At 40.1% G+C, this 21,656-nt stretch overlaps 14 non-coding genes across 14 annotated transcripts; 8 read left to right on the top strand and 6 right to left on the bottom strand.

The window, feature by feature from the left end:
- Window positions 1-1,786: 1,786 nt before the first annotated feature.
- trnak-cuu (transfer RNA lysine (anticodon CUU)) lies at window positions 1,787-1,859 on the top strand. Its single transcript has one exon. It is a non-coding gene; the product is annotated as a tRNA-Lys (tRNA).
- Window positions 1,860-2,206: 347 nt separating this feature from the next.
- On the top strand, window positions 2,207-2,317 carry trnal-caa (transfer RNA leucine (anticodon CAA)). The gene is made up of 2 exons: window positions 2,207-2,244; window positions 2,272-2,317. It is a non-coding gene; the product is annotated as a tRNA-Leu (tRNA).
- Window positions 2,318-3,033: 716 nt separating this feature from the next.
- LOC131703529 (small nucleolar RNA U3) lies at window positions 3,034-3,239 on the bottom strand. The gene has a single exon (XR_009309970.1). It is a non-coding gene; the product is annotated as a small nucleolar RNA U3 (small nucleolar RNA).
- Window positions 3,240-5,378: 2,139 nt separating this feature from the next.
- trnak-cuu (transfer RNA lysine (anticodon CUU)) lies at window positions 5,379-5,451 on the top strand. Its single transcript has one exon. It is a non-coding gene; the product is annotated as a tRNA-Lys (tRNA).
- Window positions 5,452-5,796: 345 nt separating this feature from the next.
- Window positions 5,797-5,907, top strand: trnal-caa (transfer RNA leucine (anticodon CAA)). Its single transcript has 2 exons — window positions 5,797-5,834; window positions 5,862-5,907. It is a non-coding gene; the product is annotated as a tRNA-Leu (tRNA).
- Window positions 5,908-6,623: 716 nt separating this feature from the next.
- LOC131703548 (small nucleolar RNA U3) lies at window positions 6,624-6,829 on the bottom strand. Its single transcript, XR_009309989.1, has one exon. It is a non-coding gene; the product is annotated as a small nucleolar RNA U3 (small nucleolar RNA).
- A 2,141-nt stretch (window positions 6,830-8,970) lies between these two features.
- On the top strand, window positions 8,971-9,043 carry trnak-cuu (transfer RNA lysine (anticodon CUU)). The gene has a single exon. It is a non-coding gene; the product is annotated as a tRNA-Lys (tRNA).
- A 346-nt stretch (window positions 9,044-9,389) lies between these two features.
- On the top strand, window positions 9,390-9,500 carry trnal-caa (transfer RNA leucine (anticodon CAA)). Its single transcript has 2 exons — window positions 9,390-9,427; window positions 9,455-9,500. It is a non-coding gene; the product is annotated as a tRNA-Leu (tRNA).
- A 716-nt stretch (window positions 9,501-10,216) lies between these two features.
- On the bottom strand, window positions 10,217-10,422 carry LOC131703569 (small nucleolar RNA U3). The gene has a single exon (XR_009310010.1). It is a non-coding gene; the product is annotated as a small nucleolar RNA U3 (small nucleolar RNA).
- Window positions 10,423-12,188: 1,766 nt separating this feature from the next.
- trnak-cuu (transfer RNA lysine (anticodon CUU)) lies at window positions 12,189-12,261 on the top strand. The gene has a single exon. It is a non-coding gene; the product is annotated as a tRNA-Lys (tRNA).
- A 347-nt stretch (window positions 12,262-12,608) lies between these two features.
- On the top strand, window positions 12,609-12,719 carry trnal-caa (transfer RNA leucine (anticodon CAA)). The gene is made up of 2 exons: window positions 12,609-12,646; window positions 12,674-12,719. It is a non-coding gene; the product is annotated as a tRNA-Leu (tRNA).
- Window positions 12,720-13,435: 716 nt separating this feature from the next.
- Window positions 13,436-13,641, bottom strand: LOC131703567 (small nucleolar RNA U3). Its single transcript, XR_009310008.1, has one exon. It is a non-coding gene; the product is annotated as a small nucleolar RNA U3 (small nucleolar RNA).
- A 4,837-nt stretch (window positions 13,642-18,478) lies between these two features.
- On the bottom strand, window positions 18,479-18,550 carry trnaw-cca (transfer RNA tryptophan (anticodon CCA)). Its single transcript has one exon. It is a non-coding gene; the product is annotated as a tRNA-Trp (tRNA).
- A 397-nt stretch (window positions 18,551-18,947) lies between these two features.
- On the bottom strand, window positions 18,948-19,019 carry trnae-uuc (transfer RNA glutamic acid (anticodon UUC)). The gene has a single exon. It is a non-coding gene; the product is annotated as a tRNA-Glu (tRNA).
- Between the last annotated feature and the right edge of the window lie 2,637 nt (window positions 19,020-21,656).

The raw sequence follows: 21,656 nt of genomic DNA, 5'->3' as shown, positions 1-21,656 counted from the left end.
CCGTGGATTGTGGTTTCGAGTCCCATCTGGGGTCTGATTTTGTTATAGGAGGCTGTGTGGTCCAGTGGTTAAAGATAAAGGGCTTGTAACCAGGAGGTCTCCCGGTACAAATCCCACCTGAGCCACTGACTCATTGTGTGACCCTGAGCAAGTCACTTAACCTCCTTGTGCTCCGTTTTTCTGGTGAGATGTAAATGTAAGTGACTCTACAGCTGATGCATAGTTCACACACCCTAGTCTCTGTAAGTCGCCACGGATAAAGGCGTCTGCTAAATAAATAGTAATAAAATGAACATAATTATGGTAAGTTTTATTGGCATGTGATATTTTGTAGATCTTGTTATCTGCTTAGTCTGCTCACGCTAGCCAGAACGTTCTCAAGTGCTCTGGCAGCAGCCATGAAGCAAGTCAGTTTTTCAGTTGAAATAAATAACTACTTTGTTTTTGTGGATGGGGGTGTTTTGAAAAGATCAGTTAAATAGCTACGTATTTTGAAATAAAGATGAATTCATTATTATGAACGTTAACAGAAAGTATATTGTATTTAATTTTCCCACGTGTGCTTGCCTTGTACAAATCTGATAGAGTTTCAACAAAGGCATTTGACTTGGGTTCATTATTTAGCCTATACTGCCATCTGCAGCATTACTGCGGGTGTCGTTTGCTTCTTTTGACAATAATACGGCTGTTTTCACGGAAAACCGTGAGAGCATGTAGCCGTGGCTGAGTGGTTAATGAACAAACAGAGCTGTCAGAAATGGAATTCGAACCCACGCTTCCAGGGTAACTGTGATCTGAACGCAGCGCCAAAGCTAGCTCAACCATCCTGAATTAGACACGTCTTTTTACAACATTGCAGTACACTGCTGAACCTCCGATGTCTGACGCTGCAGTAAATCAACTCGTGTGTCTGTGTGTACTTATTCTTTTTCTGTTTATATGAAGGAGGGCGACCTGTTTTGTCGCATTCTATATGGGATTGTAGCAGCCACACCCAGTGACACCCAGTGAGAGTCCTAATACCGACACTACTAATAATTAATTAAAAGGTTTGGAATAGGAATGACAACAGAATGACAAAGGCAGAATAACAATTCACAAAGCTTTATTACAATGATCCATGAGTCACATAAATCAGTTCAAATAACTAAAAAATACAATGTATTAAAGTTGTACTAAAAACAAGGAGGGGAAATTGAATAAAGCCAGCCAATAGCCACATTTTAAAAGCATGGGGTATTAGACCAACATATAGCAGCGATTACACTTCTCTTTAAGAGTGCTAGGTGATTGGAAACAGCTCTTCGCAGCAAGGGTACAACAACAAAAGCCAGATTGTTAATACACACAAGTTTTAACAGTATTAGGGAACGTTAGCTGCAACATTACAGGCTTAACTATATTAGAGCAATTCAACAACAATACAAGTTTAGTTAAGATAATTAGCAGCAACGTTCGGGTTTAGCAGCGGTGTAGAATAAGTAAACAGAACCAAAAGGTGTGGGGACATTTACCTGCTGCTGGAACACTTTTAATCTAACAAAACAAAATTGATGAGACCGGGATTTAACCACACGTCTCGGAGCTTTATTCAACAGACTAGCTCTCGAATTATCCAACACTTTACTTTTGGAATATACTCACACGGCTGTAACACCGCACACACAGACACAGCGCGTCTCCAGAACACTCATCTACAGCAGCAGCACACCGAATCTCAGGTCCCACGCACCTGTCGGTACTTCCTCTCTCACCCCGCCTCAAAGAAAGAAACTTTCTCCCGTCAGCCCGGCTAGCTCAGTCGGTAGAGCATGAGACTCTTAATCTCAGGGTCGTGGGTTCGAGCCCCACGTTGGGTGTCCTTTTTAAATACAAATTGTAGATGTTTCTTCGAGGCAACGGAGCAATGTCTGATTCTGTTCACATTGTATAAAGTATTGCAACACAATTACTTATTGGTCATTGTCATATAGCAATTGCTATTGTAAAATGCGTGCATCCTTTAAAGCTATACCGATATTGAAATAAAGAATCTTACTTTCGTGGGTTGGCTTCAATCTGATTCTTTTTTTACACTTGTCATTACATCATTCATGGAGCAAGTTAGTATGTGCGTAATAAACCCAATCGGGCCTTGATACAATAGACAACCCTAGTCTGTGCTGAAATGAAATAATGCGGTTTTCTACTAAAGCAACCGCAGCTTGTCAGAATGGCCGAGTGGTCTAAGGCGCCAGACTCAAGGACGCTGTCTTTCCAAAGAATTGTGTGTTCTGGTCTCCGAATGGAGGCGTGGGTTCAAATCCCACTTCTGACAGTTCACTTTTACTTATTTTTTAAATGAATCAATTTGTTCATTTTACTATAAAAGATTGTTTCAAGGAAATCAACAGCTGATACCAAACTCTTGTCAGCACTCAATACCATTTTCATTTCCATTTTAAATTGGACTAAAATAGCGTTCCTAACACAGATTGCATTTTTGTTCTAAACTGGCTACTTGTCGAAGTCACTGAAAAATATTTTGTGTAGAAACATGTGTTATTTAACTAAAGATTGTTTTAATATTTCAAATAACATATTACTTTGAAAAACATCTCCGACTGCCACTGGATCGTGGTCTCAGGCTGGGATGCGGACCATTGAGAACAGTATAAACGATCTATTAGTGGAAGTAGCTTACATGAGAAATGCCCTCGTTTAACATGCTAGGATGACCGACTTCGGTATTCTCCAACTGCTGTTTACATTTTCTAACACGTTATGAGGACGAATACAAAGGTTGACAGCTTCCTTGTAAGTGGGGGTAAGCACAAGTTATTTTCAGATGTAATGTCTATTTTAAACTCAATCGAGTCCTGCGTAGTGCAAAAGACATTGCTATATTTTTATATTAGTCAAGCCCTATTTAAAGTGTTCTTAAATTGTTTTGACATTAGCAATGATCAATTTAAATGTGGTTATTGATTTAAACAACTGAACAATTGTGGGCTTGATGGTTTCTTTTTTCTACGTTTCTACCGGAATGAGATACACACTCAAAATGTGTCCCCTTCCTTCAGCAACCCCCGACTGAAGATTGAAGTGGTCATTCCTTGCAGCGAGTAGGTTCCCGATAACAACACTCATTGTCAGCTCGGTGCTCAGAAGAAAACACTGCCACTCCTCCTGGTGGATACCGAGACCAATCCCTTCAAAACGTGTTTCATTCTAGAAATGATCCTTGCAAATATAGACTTAACTTTTATTAGCAGACCGTCGCCCCCAACTGGCAAGCTCTACTTCATATGAAACAATGACTGGGCAACAACGAGGTGTTACATTAACAATACAAACTAACTCGAGACAGCCAAGCCGTTAAAGCATACCTTAAGTTTGACGTGTGATACAAAAGCAAGTATTGGCATTTTTGCATCGTCTGCCTCGTCAAACAAGCTCGAGCCACAGCACACAGCGCTGCTGCATCGGGACACAGATTGTGGATTTCTAAGCGACTGAATAAACGAGCTGAGACTACTTTTTAAAGAAATTGAAAACATACATCTAGTCGAAATACTTGCTATTTAGTTAATTAAATTATCTTTTTAAATTTGCAATCACAGACTACATTGCCAAAATAAAAATAAAAAACAACTGACAATCTGATTTGCTCGTATCAAGCTGCGATGAAGCCTATGAGAATCCCTGGCACCATTAAAGGGGAATTAGCTCAAATGGTAGAGCGCTCGCTTAGCATGCGAGAAGTAGCGGGATCGATGCCCGCATTCTCCAAATAATTTTAAAGTATCTGCGTATTTTGTCCCGGCGCATTATGGAGATAAATACAAAGTGTGACAATTCTTTGTAACAGAGACGCCCACCATGCATGTGTATTTTAATGCACAGTCTGCTAATTTGTAATAATCCCCGGACTGAAAAACTGCAGCGCGTGATATTTTGTAGGTCTTCTTATCTCCTATGTCCGCTAACGCTAGGCACAACGTGCCCGAGTGCTGTAGCAGCAGCCATGAAGCAAGTTAGTTTTTCAGTAGAAATAAGGCTTTTGTGTATGGGTGTTTTGAAAAGATCAGTTAAATAGCTACATATTTTGAAATAAGGATGTATTCATTATTATGAACGTTGGCAGAAAGGATATGGTATTATTATTTCCCACGTGTGCTTGACTTGTACAAATCTGATAGAGTTTCAACAAAGGCATTTGACTTGGGTTCATTATTTAGCCTATACTGCCATCTGCAGCATTACTGCGGGTGTCGTTTGCTTCTTTTGACAATAATACGGCTGTTTTCACGGAAAACCGTGAGAGCATGTAGCCGTGGCTGAGTGGTTAATGAACAAACAGAGCTGTCAGAAATGGAATTCGAACCCATGCTTCCAGGGTAACTGTGATCTGAACGCAGCGCCAAAGCTAGCTCAACCATCCTGAATTAGACACGTCTTTTTACAACATTGCAGTACACTGCTGAACCTCCGATGTCTGACGCTGCAGTAAATCAACTCGTGTGTGTGTGTACTTATTCTTTTTCTGTTTATATGGAGGGCGACCTGTTTTGTCGCATTCTATATGGGATTGTAGCAGCCACACCCAGTGACACCCAGTGAGAGTCCTAATACCGACACTACTAAAAATTAATTAAAAGGTTTGGAATAGGAATGACAACAGAATGACAAAGGCAGAATAACAATTCACAAAGCTTTATTACAATGATCCATGAGTCACATAAATCAGTTCAAATAACTAACAATACAATGTATTAAAGTTGTACTAAAAACAAGGAGGGGAAATTGAATAAAGCCAGCCAATAGCCACATTTTAAAAGCATGGGGTATTAGACCAACATATAGCAGCGATTACACTTCTCTTTAAGAGTGCTAGGTGATTGGAAACAGCTCTTCGCAGCAAGGGTACAACAACAAAAGCCAGATTGTTAATACACACAAGTTTTAACAGTATTAGGGAACGTTAGCTGCAACATTACAGGTTTAACTATATTAGAGCAATTCAACAACAATACAAGTTTAGTTAAGATAATTAGCAGCAACGTTCAGAGGTTTAGCAGCGGTGTAGCATAAGTAAACAGAACCAAAAGGTGTGGGGACATTTACCTGCTGCTGGAACACTTTTAATCTAACAAAACAAAATTGATGAGACCGGGATTTAACCACACGTCTCAGAGCTTTATTCAACAGACTAGCTCTCGAATTATCCAACACTTTACTTTTGGAATATACCCACACGGCTGTAACACCGCAGACACAGACACAGCGCGTCTCCAGAACACTCATCTACAGCAGCAGCACACCGAATCTCAGGTCCCACGCACCTGTCGGTACTTCCTCTCTCACCCCGCCTCAAAGAAAGAAACTTTCTCCCGACAGCCCTGCTAGCTCAGTCGGTAGAGCATGAGACTCTTAATCTCAGGGTCGTGGGTTCGAGCCCCACGTTGGGCGTCCTTTTTAAATACAAATTGTAGATGTTTCTTCGAGGCAACGGAGCAATGTCTGATTCTGTTCACATTGTATAAAGTATTGCAACACAATTACTTATTGGTCATTGTCATATAGCAATTGCTATTGTAAAATGCGTGCATCCTTTAAAGCTATACCGATATTGAAATAAAGAATCTTACTTTCGTGGGTTGGCTTCAATCTGATTCTTTTTTTACACTTGTCATTACATCATTCATGGAGCAAGTTAGTATGTGCGTAATAAACCCAATCGGGCCTTGATACGAGACAACCCTAGTCTGTGCTGAAATGAAATAATGCGGTTTTCTACTAAAGCAAACGCAGCTTGTCAGAATGGCCGAGTGGTCTAAGGTGCCAGACTCAAGGACGCTGTCTTTCCAAAGAATTGTGTGTTCTGGTCTCCGAATGGAGGCGTGGGTTCAAATCCCACTTCTGACAGTTCACTTTTACTTATTTTTTAAATGAATCAATTTGTTCATTTTACTATAAAAGATTGTTTCAAGGAAATCAACAGCTGATACCAAACTCTTGTCAGCACTCAATACCATTTTCATTTCCATTTTAAATCGGACTAAAATAGCGTTCCTAACACAGATTGCATTTTTGTTGTAAACTGGCTACTTGTCGAAGTCACTGAAAAATATTTTGTGTAGAAACATGTGTTATTTAACTAAAGATTGTTTTAATATTTCAAATAACATATTACTTTGAAAAACATCTCCGACTGCCACTGGATCGTGGTCTCAGGCTGGGATGCGGACCATTGAGAACAGTATAAACGATCTATTGGTGGAAGTAGCTTACATGAGAAATGCCCTCGTTTAACATGCTAGGATGATCGACTTCTGTATTCTCCAACTGCTGTTTACATTTTCTAACACGTCATGAGGACGAATACAAAGGTTGACAGCTTCCTTGTAAGTGGGGGTAAGCACAAGTTATTTTCAGATGTAATGTCTATTTTAAACTCAATCTAGTCCTGCGTAGTGCAAAAGACATTGCTATATTTTTATATTAGTCAAGCCCTATTAAAAGTGTTCTTAAATTGTTTTGACATTAGCAATGATCAATTTAAATGTGGTTATTGATTTAAACAACTGAACAATTGTGGGCTTGATGGTTTCTTTTTTCTACGTTTCTACCGGAATGAGATACACACTCAAAATGTGTCCCCTTCCTTCAGCAACCCCCGACTGAAGATTGAAGTGGTCATTCCTTGCAGCGAGTAGGTTCCCGATAACAACACTCATTGTCAGCTCGGTGCTCAGAAGAAAACACTGCCACTCCTCCTGGTGGATACCGAGACCAATCCCTTCAAAACGTGTTTCATTCTAGAAATGATCCTTGCAAATATAGTCTTAACTTTTATTAGCAGACCGTCGCCCCCAACTGGCAAGCTCTACTTCATATGAAACAATGACTGGGCAACAACGAGGTGTTACATTAACAATACAAACTAACTCGAGACAGCCAAGCCGTTAAAGCATACCTTAAGTTTGTCGTGTGATACAAAAGCAAGTATTGGCATTTTTGCATCGTCTGCCTCGTCAAACAAGCTCGAGCCACAGCACACAGCGCTGCTGCATCGGGACACAGATTGTGGATTTCTAAGCGACTGAATAAACGAGCTGAGACTACTTTTTAAAGAAATTGAAAACATACCTCTAGTCGAAATATTTGCTAATTTGTTAATTAAATAATTTTTTTAAAATTTGCAATCACAGACTACATTGCCAAAATAAAAATAAAAAACAACTGACAATCTGATTTGCTCGTATCAAGCTGCGATGAAGCCTATGAGAATCCCTGGCACCATTAAAGGGGAATTAGCTCAAATGGTAGAGCGCTCGCTTAGCATGCGAGAAGTAGCGGGATCGATGCCCGCATTCTCCAAATAATTTTAAAGTATCTGCTTATTTTGTCCCGGCGCATTATGGAGATAAATACAAAGTGTGACAATTCTTTGTAACAGAGACGCCCACCATGCATGTGTATTTTAATGCACATTCTGCTAATTTGTAATAATCCCCGGACTGAAAAACTGCAGCGCGTGATATTTTGTAGGTCTTCTTATCTCCTATGTCCGCTAACGCTAGGCACAACGTGCCCGAGTGCTGTAGCAGCAGCCATGAAGCAAGTTAGTTTTTCAGTAGAAATAAGGCTTTTGTGTATGGGTGTTTTGAAAAGATCAGTTAAATAGCTACATATTTTGAAATAAGGATGTATTCATTATTATGAACGTTGGCAGAAAGGATATGGTATTATTATTTCCCACGTGTGCTTGACTTGTACAAATCTGATAGAGTTTCAACAAAGGCATTTGACTTGGGTTCATTATTTAGCCTATACTGCCATCTGCAGCATTACTGCGGGTGTCGTTTGCTTCTTTTGTCAATAATACGGCTGTTTTCACGGAAAACCGTGAGAGCATGTAGCCGTGGCTGAGTGGTTAATGAACAAACAGAGCTGTCAGAAATGGAATTCGAACCCACGCTTCCAGGGTAACTGTGATCTGAACGCAGCGCCAAAGCTAGATCAACCATCCTGAATTAGACACGTCTTTTTACAACATTGCAGTACACTGCTGAACCTCCGATGTCTGACGCTGCAGTAAATCAACTCGTGTGTGTGTGTACTTATTCTTTTTCTGTTTATATGAAGGAGGGCGACCTGTTTTGTCGCATTCTATATGGGATTGTAGCAGCCACACCCAGTGACACCCAGTGAGAGTCCTAATACCGACACTACTAAAAATTAATTAAAAGGTTTGGAATAGGAATGACAACAGAATGACAAAGGCAGAATAACAATTCACAAAGCTTTATTACAATGATCCATGAGTCACATAAATCAGTTCAAATAACTAAAAATACAATGTATTAAAGTTGTACTAAAAACAAGGAGGGGAAATTGAATAAAGCCAGCCAATAGCCACATTTTAAAAGCATGGGGTATTAGACCAACATATAGCAGCGATTACACTTCTCTTTAAGAGTGCTAGGTGATTGGAAACAGCTCTTCGCAGCAAGGGTACAACAATAAAAGCCAGATTGTTAATACACACAAGTTTTAACAGTATTAGGGAACGTTAGCTGCAACATTACAGGTTTAACTATATTAGACCAATTCAAGAACAATACAAGTTTAGTTAAGATAATTAGCAGCAACGTTCAGGTTTAGCAGCGGTGTAGCATAAGTAAACAGAACCAAAAGGTGTGGGGACATTTACCTGCTGCTGGAACACTTTTAATCTAACAAAACAAAATTGATGAGACCGGGATTTAACCACACGTCTCAGAGCTTTATTCAACAGACTAGCTCTCGAATTATCCAACACTTTACTTTTGGAATATACCCACACGGCTGTAACACCGCAGACACAGACACAGCGCGTCTCCAGAACACTCATCTACAGCAGCAGCACACCGAATCTCAGGTCCCACGCACCTGTCGGTACTTCCTCTCTCACCCCGCCTCAAAGAAAGAAACTTTCTCCCGACAGCCCGGCTAGCTCAGTCGGTAGAGCATGAGACTCTTAATCTCAGGGTCGTGGGTTCGAGCCCCACGTTGGGCGTCCTTTTTAAATACAAATTGTAGATGTTTCTTCGAGGCAACGGAGCAATGTCTGATTCTGTTCACATTGTATAAAGTATTGCAACACAATTACTTATTGGTCATTGTCATATAGCAATTGCTATTGTAAAATGCGTGCATCCTTTAAAGCTATACCGATATTGAAATAAAGAATCTTACTTTCGTGGGTTGGCTTCAATCTGATTCTTTTTTTACACTTGTCATTACATCATTCATGGAGCAAGTTAGTATGTGCGTAATAAACCCAATCGGGCCTTGATACAATAGACAACCCTAGTCTGTGCTGAAATGAAATAATGCGGTTTCTACTAAAGCAAACGCAGCTTGTCAGAATGGCCGAGTGGTCTAAGGCGCCAGACTCAAGGACGCTGTCTTTCCAAAGAATTGTGTGTTCCGGTCTCCGAATGGAGGCGTGGGTTCAAATCCCACTTCTGACAGTTCACTTTTACTTATTTTTTAAATGAATCAATTTGTTCATTTTACTATAAAAGATTGTTTCAAGGAAATCAACAGCTGATACCAAACTCTTGTCAGCACTCAATACCATTTTCATTTCCATTTTAGATCGGACTAAAATAGCGTTCCTAACACAGATTGCATTTTTGTTGTAAACTGGCTACTTGTCGAAGTCACTGAAAAATATTTTGTGTAGAAACATGTGTTATTTAACTAAAGATTGTTTTAATATTTCAAATAACATATTACTTTGAAAAACATCTCCGACTGCCACTGGATCGTGGTCTCAGGCTGGGATGCGGACCATTGAGAACAGTATAAACGATCTATTAGTGGAAGTAGCTTACATGAGAAATGCCCTCGTTTAACATGCTAGGATGATCGACTTCGGTATTCTCCAACTGCTGTTTACATTTTCTAACACGTTATGAGGACGAATACAAAGGTTGACAGCTTCCTTGTAAGTGGGGGTAAGCACAAGTTATTTTCAGATGTAATGTCTATTTTAAACTCAATCTAGTCCTGCGTAGTGCAAAATACATTGCTATATTTTTATATTAGTCAAGCCCTATTAAAAGTGTTCTTAAATTGTTTTGACATTAGCAATGATCAATTTAAATGTGGTTATTGATTTAAACAACTGAACAATTGTGGGCTTGATGGTTTCTTTTTTCTACGTTTCTACCGGAATGAGATACACACTCAAAATGTGTCCCCTTCCTTCAACAACCCCCGACTGAAGATTGAAGTGGTCATTACTTGCAGCGAGTAGGTTCCCGATAACAACCCTCATTGTCAGCTCGGTGCTGAGAAGAAAACACTGCCACTCCTCCTGGTGGATACCGAGACCAATCCCTTCAAAACGTGTTTCATTCTAGAAATGATCCTTGCAAATATAGTCTTAACTTTTATTAGCAGACCGTCGCCCACAACTGGCAAGCTCTACTTCATATGAAACAATGACTGGGCAACAACGAGGTGTTACATTAACAATACAAACTAACCCGAGACAGCCAGGCCGTTAAAGCATACCTTAAGTTTGTCGTGTGATACAAAAGCAAGTATTGGCATTTTTGCATCGTCTGCCTCGTCAAACAAGCTCGAGCCACAGCACACAGCGCTGCTGCATCGGGACACAGATTGTGGATTTCTAAGCGACTGAATAAACGAGCTGAGACTACTTTTTAAAGAAATTGAAAACATACCTCTAGTCGAAATACTTGCTATTTAGTTAATTAAATTATTTTTTTAAATTTGCAATCACAGACTACATTGCCAAAATAAAAATAAAAAACAACTGACAATCTGATTTGCTCGTATCAAGCTGCGATGAAGCCTATGAGAATCCCTGGCACCATTAAAGGGGAATTAGCTCAAATGGTAGAGCGCTCGCTTAGCATGCGAGAAGTAGCGGGATCGATGCCCGCGTTCTCCAAATAATTTTAAAGTATCTGCGTATTTTGTCCCGGCGCATTATGGAGATAAATACAAAGTGTGACAATTCTTTGTAACAGAGACGCCCACCATGCATGTGTATTTTAATGCACAGTCTGCTAATTTGTAATAATCCCCGGACTGAAAAACTGCAGCGCGTGATATTTTGTAGGTCTTCTTATCTCCTATGTCCGCTAACGCTAGGCACAACGTGCCCGAGTGCTTCCAGGGTAACTGTGATCTGAACGCAGCGCCATAGCTCGCTCAACCATCCTGAATTAGACACGTCTTTTCACAACATTGCAGTACACTGCTGAACCTCCGATGTCTGACGCTGCAGTAAATCAACTCGTGTGTGTGTGTGTGTACTTATTCTTTTTCTGTTTATATGAAGGAGGGCGACCTGTTTTGTCGCATTCTATATGGGATTGTAGCAGCCACACCCAGTGACACCCAGTGAGAGTCCTAATACCGACACTACTAAAAATTAATTAAAAGGTTTGGAATAGGAATGACAACAGAATGACAAAGGCAGAATAACAATTCACAAAGCTTTATTACAATGATCCATGATTCACATAAATCAGTTCAAATAACTAACAATAAAATGTATTAAAGTTGTACTAAAAACAAGGAGGGGAAATTGAATAAAGCCAGCCAATAGCCACATTTTAAAAGCATGGGGTATTAGACCAACATATAGCAGCGATTACACTTCTCTTTAAGAGTGCTAGGTGATTGGAAACAGCTCTTCGCAGCAAGGGTACAACAACAAAAGCCAGATTGTTAATAGACACAAGTTTTAACAGTATTAGGGAACGTTAGCTGCAACATTACAGGTTTAACTATATTAGAGCAATTCAACAACAATACAAGTTTAGTTAAGATAATTAGCAGCAACGTTGAGGTTTAGCAGCGGTGTAGCATAAGTAAACAGAATTAAAAGGTGTGGGGACATTTACCTGCTGCTGGAACACTTTTAATCTAACAAAACAAAATTGATGAGACCGGGATTTAACCACACGTCTCAGAGCTTTATTCAACAGACTAGCTCTCGAATTATCCAACGCTTTACTTTTGGAATATACTCACACGGCTGTAACACCGCAGACACAGACACAGCGCGTCTCCAGAACACTCATCTACAGCAGCAGCACACCGAATCTCAGGTCCCACGCACCTGTCGGTACTTCCTCTCTCACCCCCGCCTCAAAGAAAGAAACTATCTCCCGACAGCCCGGCTAGCTCAGTCGGTAGAGCATGAGACTCTTAATCTCAGGGTCGTGGGTTCGAGCCCCACGTTGGGCGTCCTTTTTAAATACAAATTGTAGATGTTTCTTCGAGGCAACGGAGCAATGTCTGATTCTGTTCACATTGTATAAAGTATTGCAACACAATTACTTATTGGTCATTGTCATATAGCAATTGCTATTGTAAAATGCGTGCATCCTTTAAAGCTATACCGATATTGAAATAAAGAATCTTACTTTCGTGGGTTGGCTTCAATCTGTTTCTTTTTTTACACTTGTCATTACATCATTCATGGAGCAAGTTAGTATGTGCGTAATAAACCCAATCGGGCCTTGATACAATAGACAACCCTAGTCTGTGCTGAAATGAAATAATGCGGTTTTCTACTAAAGCAAACGCAGCTTGTCAGAATGGCAGAGTGGTCTAAGGCGCCAGACTCAAGGACGCTGTCTTTCTAAAGAATTGTGTGTTCTGGTCTCCGTATGGAGGCGTGGGTTCAAATCCCACTTCTGACAGTTCTCTTTTACTTATTTTTTAAATGTATCAATTTGTTCATTTTACTATAAAAGATTGTTTCAAGGAAATCAACAGCTGATACCAAACTCTTCTCAGCACTCAATACCATTTTAATTTCCATTTTCAATCGGACTAAAATAGCGTTCCTAACACAGATTGCATTTTTGTTGTAAACTGGCTACTTGTCGAAGTCACTGAAAAATATTTTGTGTAGAAACATGTGTTATTTAACTAAAGATTGTTTTAATATTTCAAATAACATATTACTTTGAAAAACATCTCCGACTGCCACTGGATCGTGGTCTCAGGCTGGGATGCGGACCATTGAGAACAGTATAAACGATCTATTAGTGGAAGTAGCTTACATGAGAAATGCCCTCGTTTAACATGCTAGGATGATCGACTTCGGTATTCTCCAACTGCTGTTTACATTTTTTAACACGTTATGAGGACGAATACAAAGGTTGACAGCTTCCTTGTAAGTGGGGGTAAGCACAAGTTATTTTCAGATGTAATGTCTATTTTAAACTCAATCTAGTCCTGCGTAGTGCAAAAGACATTGCTATATTTTTATATTAGTCAAGCCCTATTTAAAGTGTTCTTAAATTGTTTTGACATTAGCAATGATCAATTTAAATGTGGTTATTGATTTAAACAACTGAACAATTGTGGGCTTGATGGTTTCTTTTTTCTGCGTTTCTACCGGAATGAGATACACACTCAAAATGTGTCCCCTTCCTTCAGCAACCCCCGACTGAAGACTGAAGTGGTCATTCCTTGCAGCGAGTAGGTTCCCGATAACAACACTCATTGTCAGCTCGGTGCTCAGAAGAAAACACTGCCACTCCTCCTGGTGGATACCGAGACCAATCCCTTCAAAACGTGTTTCATTCTAGAAATGATCCTTGCAAATATAGTCTTAACTTTTATTAGCAGACCGTCGCCCCCAACTGGCAAGCTCTACTTCATATGAAACAATGACTGGGCAACAACGAGGTGTTACATTAACAATACAAACTAACTCGAGACAGCCAGGCCGTTAAAACATACCTTAAGTTTGTCGCGTAATACAAAAGCAAGTATTGACATTTTTGCATTGTCTGCCTCGTCAAACAAGCTCGAGCCACAGCACACAGCGCTGCAGCATTGGGACACAGATTGTGGATTTCTAAGCGACTGAATAAACGGGCTGAGACTACATTTTAAAGAAATTGAAAACATACCTCTAGTCGAAATATATACTATTTAGTTAATTAAATTATTTTTTTAAATTTGCAATCACAGACTACATTGCCAAAATAAAAATAAAAAAACAACTGACAATCTGATTTGCTCGTATCAAGCTGCGATGAAGCCTATGAGAATCCCTGGCACCATTAAAGGGGAATTAGCTCAAGTGGTAGAGCGCTCGCTTAGCATGCGAGAAGTAGCGGGATCGATGCCCGCATTCTCCAAAAATTTTTAAAGTATCTGCGTATTTTGTCCCGGCGCATTATGGAGATAAATACAAAGTGTGACAATTCTTTGTAACAGAGACGCCCACCATGCATGTGTATTTTAATGCACAGTCTGCTAATTTGTAATAATCCCCGGACTGAAAAACTGCAGCGCGTGATATTTTGTAGGTCTTCTTATCTTCTATGTCCGCTAACGCTGGGCACAACGTGCCCGGGTGCTGTAGCAGCAGCCATGAAGCAAGTTAGTTTTTCAGTAGAAATAAGGCTTTTGTGTATGGGTGTTTTGAAAAGATCAGTTAAATAGCTACGTATTTTGAAATAAGGATGTATTCATTATTATGAACGTTGGCAGAAAGGATATTGTATTATTATTTCCCACGTGTGCTTGACTTGTACAAATCTGATAGAGTTTCAACAAAGGCATTTGACTTGGGTTCATTATTTAGCCTATACTGCCATTTACAGCATTACTGCGGGTGTCGTTTGCTTCTTTTGACAATAATACGGCTGTTTTCACGGAAAACCGTGAGAGCATGTAGCCGTGGCTGAGTGGTTAATGAACAAACAGAGCTGTCAGAAATGGAATTCGAACCCACGCTTCCAGGGTAACTGTGATCTGAACGCAGCGCCATAGCTCGCTCAACCATCCTGAATTAGACACGTCTTTTTACAACATTGCAGTACACTGCTGAACCTCCGATGTCTGACGCTGCAGTAAATCAACTCGTGTGTGTGTGTGTGTACTTATTCTTTTTCTGTTTATATGAAGGAGGGCGACCTGTTTTGTCGCATTCTATATGGGATTGTAGCAGCCACACCCAGTGACACCCAGTGAGAGTCCTAATACCGACACTACTAAAAATTAATTAAAAGGTTTGGAATAGGAATGGCAACAGAATGACAAAGGCAGAATAACAATTCACAAAGCTTTATTAAAATGATCCATGATTCACATAAATCAGTTCAAATAACTAACAATAAAATGTATTAAAGTTGTACTAAAAACAAGGAGGGGAAATTGAATAAAGCCAGCCAATAGCCTCATTTTAAAATCATGGGGTATTAGACCAACATATAGCAGCGATTACACTTCTCTTTAAGAGTGCTAGGTGATTGGAAACAGCTCTTCGCAGCAAGGGTACAACAACAAAAGCCAGATTGTTAATACACACAAGTTTTAACAGTATTAGGGAACGCTAGCTGCAACATTACAGGTTTAACTATATTAGAGCAATTCAACAACAATACAAGTTTAGTTAAGATAATTAGCAGCAACGTTGAGGTTTAGCAGCGGTGTAGCATAAGTAAACAGAACCAAAAGGTGTGGGGACATTTACCTGCTGCTGGAACACTTTTAATCTAACAAAACAAAATTGATGAGACCGGGATTTAACAACACGTCTCAGAGCTTTATTCAACAGACTAGCTCTCGAATTATCCAACACTTTACTTTTGGAATATACTCACACGGCTGTAACAGCGCAGACACAGACACAGCGCGTCTGATTCTGTTCACATTGTATAAAGTATTGCAACACAATTTCTTATTGGTCATTGTCATATAGCAATTGCTATTGTAAAATGCGTGCATCCTTTAAAGCTATACCGATATTGAAATAAAGAATCTTACTTTCGTGGGTTGGCTTCAATCTGTTTCTTTTTTTACACTTGTCATTACATCATCATGGCATAAATCGAGGGGAAGTAGCTCAAATGGTAGAGCGCTCGCTTCGCATGCGAGAAGTAGCGGGATCGATGCCCGCATTCTTCAAATAATTTTAAAGTATCTGCGTATTTTGTCCCGGCGCATTATGGAGATAAATACAAAGTGTGACAATTCTTTGTAACAGAGTCGCCCGCCCTACATGTGTATTTTAAAGCAGTCTGCTAATTTGTAATATTCCCGCAGACTGAAAAACTGCAGTGCGCCCTCCATCGTATGCCTTCCGAGAAGCACAAAGGGAGATTTTTTATATTTTTTAGCAATTGAAGAGTTTGTGTTAATTGAGAATAAATATAAATGGCTTGAAGTTGCTTTAATTTGTAACGTGTTTGTAATGAATTAGTGGTTTTTTACCATCATTGTACTGTATACTAGCTACTGTTGCATGTCCAGGAGCTTGTTAATCAGCTTCCCATATGTTCTAGCGGTTAGGATTCCTGGTTTTCACCCAGGTGGCCCGGGTTCGACTCCCGGTATGGCAACGTCTTTGTTATTGTCATTTCGTTACAGAACTGTGGTCATGTGTAATGTGTTTTCATTATGATGATAAACCTACAGTTACTGCTGCAATGTTACTGCAGAATGATGCAATGTATTTGACTCTATTCACATCACCTCACATTTCACTGGTTGCCTACGAGGGCTTGAGAGGGGTGACGTAAAAGTGAGAGAGAAAGAGCAAAGTTTAAACACATAACATACAACAATCTGACACTCGCTCCCGACGGGTCAGGCAGCATCCTCTGGCTGCTGGGCATTTAGTGGAACAAGAGACAGGAAGGGGACCAACAGGACAAAAGGACAGATCCTTCGCAACTCAGTGCGGCATCCTCAGGCAGCTAAGCTGTCAGCTGGGCAGCGTGGAGAGCTTTGGAAATGTGTCTCGGGTCCGTTTAGGAGAGACAAAAACAGAGAACCCCCTCCGTTTAGGACAGACGGAAACAGAGAAACGATGGAATGCTGTCAGTAGTGTGCAATGGCCTGCTATAGAGAGCAGAGAGCTGCTGAATGCAGTGAAAATTGGTATTTGAGAGTTAAGGCGTTTAAGATGATGTCGGAGATGGGTCTGCCTTTGGGCAGAGATGAAGAATGCGTAGATTTGAGGCCTCTGCAGAACCTGAGAGGATGAGAATGCGTTGCTCGGAGGCTGCTGCAAAACCTATTGATTTGATCAGGAGCAGTCTAAGAGTGTATTGTCTATTGCGGTGTTGGAGTACTCTTGACTGAAATGTTGATAATCGTAGGACATAGTTTCCGTATGTGCCTGGAAGCTCAAATTGAATGAAATGGACTTTGAAAGTTGTATTAAGTGCCTTGATGAAGTTGGGGGCAAATGAGGAAGTGCAAATCCGGGAACAAGAAGGTTGCAGGAATGGCCTGATGCAAGGAAGCTGGAAAATTAATGTGACAGTGGATTCTTAACATCTCAGAAAGCTGATAAGCATGGCTTCATGACCAGATCCTCGAAGGGAGGGGTTTTGATTTGAAATAATCAAGTTAATATATGAAGCAAAAGAGGTTGAGGCAGGACGGGACTGAGAATCCCTCGGAAAGACAACGAACTGCAGGAATTGATAGAAAGTTTGGAGTGTGCGAGATTCGCAGCTATAGCAAATCAGTTTAAATTATGTAGTTTGTGGTGTTATGCTGCCATCTAGAGGTTGCGATTGGAATTGAAACTTTTGGCTTCAGTGAAGCAGAGTAACATATATTTGGTTATTGCGATTAAAATCCTTGTCTATGGATAAAACGTTTGCTTTAGAACAGTTAGTGATGATATAAGTAAGTTAACGTAGGTCTAGAAGAGGAGCCTGCAGTATTTAGATGTCATAATTCGGCGAGTTGAAGCTCTCATGTTGCAAAAGCGCAGCAGCAGGAGCCAGAAGATTGCAGTAGTGAGGCACAGGCTCGCATTGCCTGTTAAAGCTGCCTGGTCGCCATGGCAACTTACCACTCCCAGTAGTCACTCGATGAGGCGTTGCCGTGGTAACCATGGTCTGTGAGGCGCCGGTGTTAAAGAGTTGCAGTGCAGCGGTGACGTCGGAACAGTCTTTCTGATGAAAACGCAGAGCAAGCTGAGAATGACGCTGCGCTTTGAACGGCGCTGTAGCTGCGCTGGAGACTGGAGGGAGCAGAGAAGACTAAAGTTGGAGCTCCTGCAGAAAAATACAAAAGCTGAATGATGAAAAGAATCACCTGAGCAGGTAGGAAAATAGCTGATACTGTCTACCAGCGCTGAGCAGAGAAATGACCTGCAGTGAAAGGAGCGAACAACAAAAAAACAAACACAGACCAAAAACAAACACAGACGAAGGGCGGAAGCAGTGCTGGGTGTATAAATAGAAAAGAAGGAGAGATTGACATGCAAGCTACCTAACGGGATTGCCCATACCGCTCTGGTCACGCCCTTTTTACCTGACCAAACACAGCAGCGCAAGATAATGGCAGAGAGACTGGAACTTGATTGAAATTTGTTTGTCGCTATATAATCAATAAATTGTATAAATAAATGTCCGGAGACATTCAAATCCAGGCACGTTAAAAAATGAAATAAAGTGGAATAGAAATGAAGAGGCTTTGACCTCGACGTGATTTGAACACGCAACCACCTGATCTGGAGACAGACGCGCTACCGTTGCGCCACGAAGCCCTGATGTAATGCATGCTTGTTATGCAATCCTAGAGTGCACAGCGTGACATGACAGAATGCAATAATGTGTTAATTTAACAACAAAAGAAACATAAATAAATGTGTAGGTATTTATTTGTGAATAAACTATCTTGCTTCTATGATGGGACCGGAGACCTTAAATCCGCATTCTAATGATCGTCCCACCCCAGAGAGACTTTGTCTTGACCAGGGATTAATATAATTTAAAAACAAACTGCGATGGTTCCACGCGATGGGAATGTGAATAGAGTCAAATACATTTGCATCATTCTGTATATATATAATATATATTTCGAGTAACTGTAGCTTTATTATCATATTTAAGACACATTACACATGACCACAGTTCTGTAACAAAATGACAATAATAAGGACGTTCCCATACCGTGAGTCGAACCCGGGCCGCCTGGGTGAAAACCAGGAATCCTAACAGCTAGACCATATGGGAAGCTGTGAAACAAAACCATGGACATGCAACAGTAGATAGTATACCGTACAATGATTGGTAAAAACACAAGAACCAATATTTCATTATAAACACGTTACAAATGAAAGCAAACTTCAAGCCATTAATTTTTATTCTCAATTAACACAAACTCTTTAATTGCTAATAAATAAATAAATAAATAAATAAATAAATAATCTCCCTTTGTGTTTCTCGGAAGACATACGATGGACGGCGCACTGCAGTTTTTCAGTCTGGGGAATATTACAAATTAGGAGAATGTGCTTTAAAATACACATGTAGGGCGGGCGTCTCTGTTACAAAGAATCCATAATGCGTTGGGACTAAATACGCAGATACGTTAAAACTATTTGGAGAATGCGAGCATCGATCCCGCTACTTCTCGCATGCTAAGCGAGCGCTCTACCATTTGAGCTAATTTCCCTCGAATTGTGTCAGCGATTCTCATAGGCTACATCGCAGCTTGATATGAGCAATTCAGATTATCTCTTTTTTTTTTTTGTAGTCTGCCATTTGCAAATTCAAAACATTTTTTTAATTAAATAGCAAATATTTCGACGAGAGGCATGTTTTCAATTTCTTCAAAAAGTAGTCTCAGCTCGTTGATTCAGTCGCTTTAAAATCCACCTCTGTGTCCCGATGCAGCAGCGCTGTGTGCTGTGGCTCGAGCTTCTTTGACGAGGCAGGCAATGCAAAAATGCCAAAACTTGCTTTTGTATCACATGACAAACTTAAGGTATGCTTTAACGGCTTGGCTGTCTCAAGTTAGTTTGTATTGTGTAACACCTCGTTGTTGCCCAGTCATTGTATCATATGAAGTAGAGCTTGCCAGCTGGGGGTGACGGTCTGCCAATAAAAGATAAGACTATATTTGCAAGGATCATTTCTAGAGTGAAACTGTTTTGAAGGGATTTGTCTCGGTATCCACCAGGAGGAGTGGGAGTGTTTTCTTCTCAGCACCGAGCTGACAATAAGTTCAGTTGTTTAAATCATTAAGCAAATTTCAAATGGATCACTGCTAATGTTAAAACAAATTAAGAACACTTTAAACAGTAATGTGATTTGCACTACGCAGGACTAGATTGAGCTTAAATAAAGACATTACATCTGAAAATAACTTGTGCTTACCCCCACTTACAAGGAAAGTGTCAAACTTTGTATTAGTCCTCATAACGTGTTAGAAAATGTAAACAGCAGTTGGAGAATACCGAAGTCTATCATCCCAGCCTGTTAAACGAGGGCATTTCTCATGTAAGCTACTTCCACTAATAGATCGTTTATACTGTTCTCAATGGTCCGCATCCCAGCCTGAGACCACGATCCAGTGGTCGACGGAGATGTTTTTCAGTAATATGTTATTTGGAATATTAAAACAATCAAGTTAAATACATGTTTGGCCACAAAATATTTTTCAGTGACTTCATCAAGTAGTCTGTTTATAACAAAAATTGCAATCTGTGTTAGGAATACTATTTTAGTCTGATTTAAAATGGAAATTAAAATGGTATTGAGTGCTGACAAGAGTTTGTTATTAGCTGTTGATTTCCTTAAAACAATCCATATTGCGTTGGGACTAAATACGCAGATACGTTAAAACTATTTGGAGAATGCGAGCATCGATCCCGCTACTTCTCGCATGCTAAGCGAGCGCTCTACCATTTGAGCTAATTTCCCTCGAATTGTGTCAGCGATTCTCATAGGCTACATCGCAGCTTGATATGAGCAATTCAGATTATCTTTTTTTTTTTTTTTGTAGTCTGCCATTTGCAAATTCAAAACATTTTTTTAATTAAATAGCAAATATTTCGACGAGAGGCATGTTTTCAATTTCTTCAAAAAGTAGTCTCAGCTCGTTGATTCAGTCGCTTTAAAATCCACCTCTGTGTCCCGATGCAGCAGCGCTGTGTGCTGTGGCTCGAGCTTCTTTGACGAGGCAGGCAATGCAAAAATGCCAAAACTTGCTTTTGTATCACATGACAAACTTAAGGTATGCTTTAACGGCTTGGCTGTCTCAAGTTAGTTTGTATTGTGTAACACCTCGTTGTTGCCCAGTCATTGTATCATATGAAGTAGAGCTTGCCAGCTGGGGGTGACGGTCTGCCAATAAAAGATAAGACTATATTTGCAAGGATCATTTCTAGAGTGAAACTGTTTTGAAGGGATTTGTCTCGGTATCCACCAGGAGGAGTGGGAGTGTTTTCTTCTCAGCACCGAACTGACAATAAGTTCAGTTGTTTAAATCATTAAGCAAATTTCAAATGGATCACTGCTAATGTTAAAACAAATTAAGAACACTTTAAACAGTAATGTGATTTGCACTACGCAGGACTAGATTGAGCTTAAATAAAGACATTACATCTGAAAATAACTTGTGCTTACCCCCACTTACAAGGAAAGTGTCAAACTTTGTATTAGTCCTCATAACGTGTTAGAAAATGTAAACAGCAGTTGGAGAATACCGAAGTCTATCATCCCAGCCTGTTAAACGAGGGCATTTCTCATGTAAGCTACTTCCACTAATAGATCGTTTATACTGTTCTCAATGGTCCGCATCCCAGCCTGAGACCACGATCCAGTGGTCGACGGAGATGTTTTTCAGTAATATGTTATTTGGAATAT

Source organism: Acipenser ruthenus, chromosome 32, assembly GCF_902713425.1.
Source record: "Acipenser ruthenus chromosome 32, fAciRut3.2 maternal haplotype, whole genome shotgun sequence".
NCBI lineage: Eukaryota > Metazoa > Chordata > Actinopteri > Acipenseriformes > Acipenseridae > Acipenser > Acipenser ruthenus.
The sequence above is the reverse complement of the archived record's forward strand: the minus strand, read 5'-3'. Positions and strand labels throughout refer to the sequence as shown.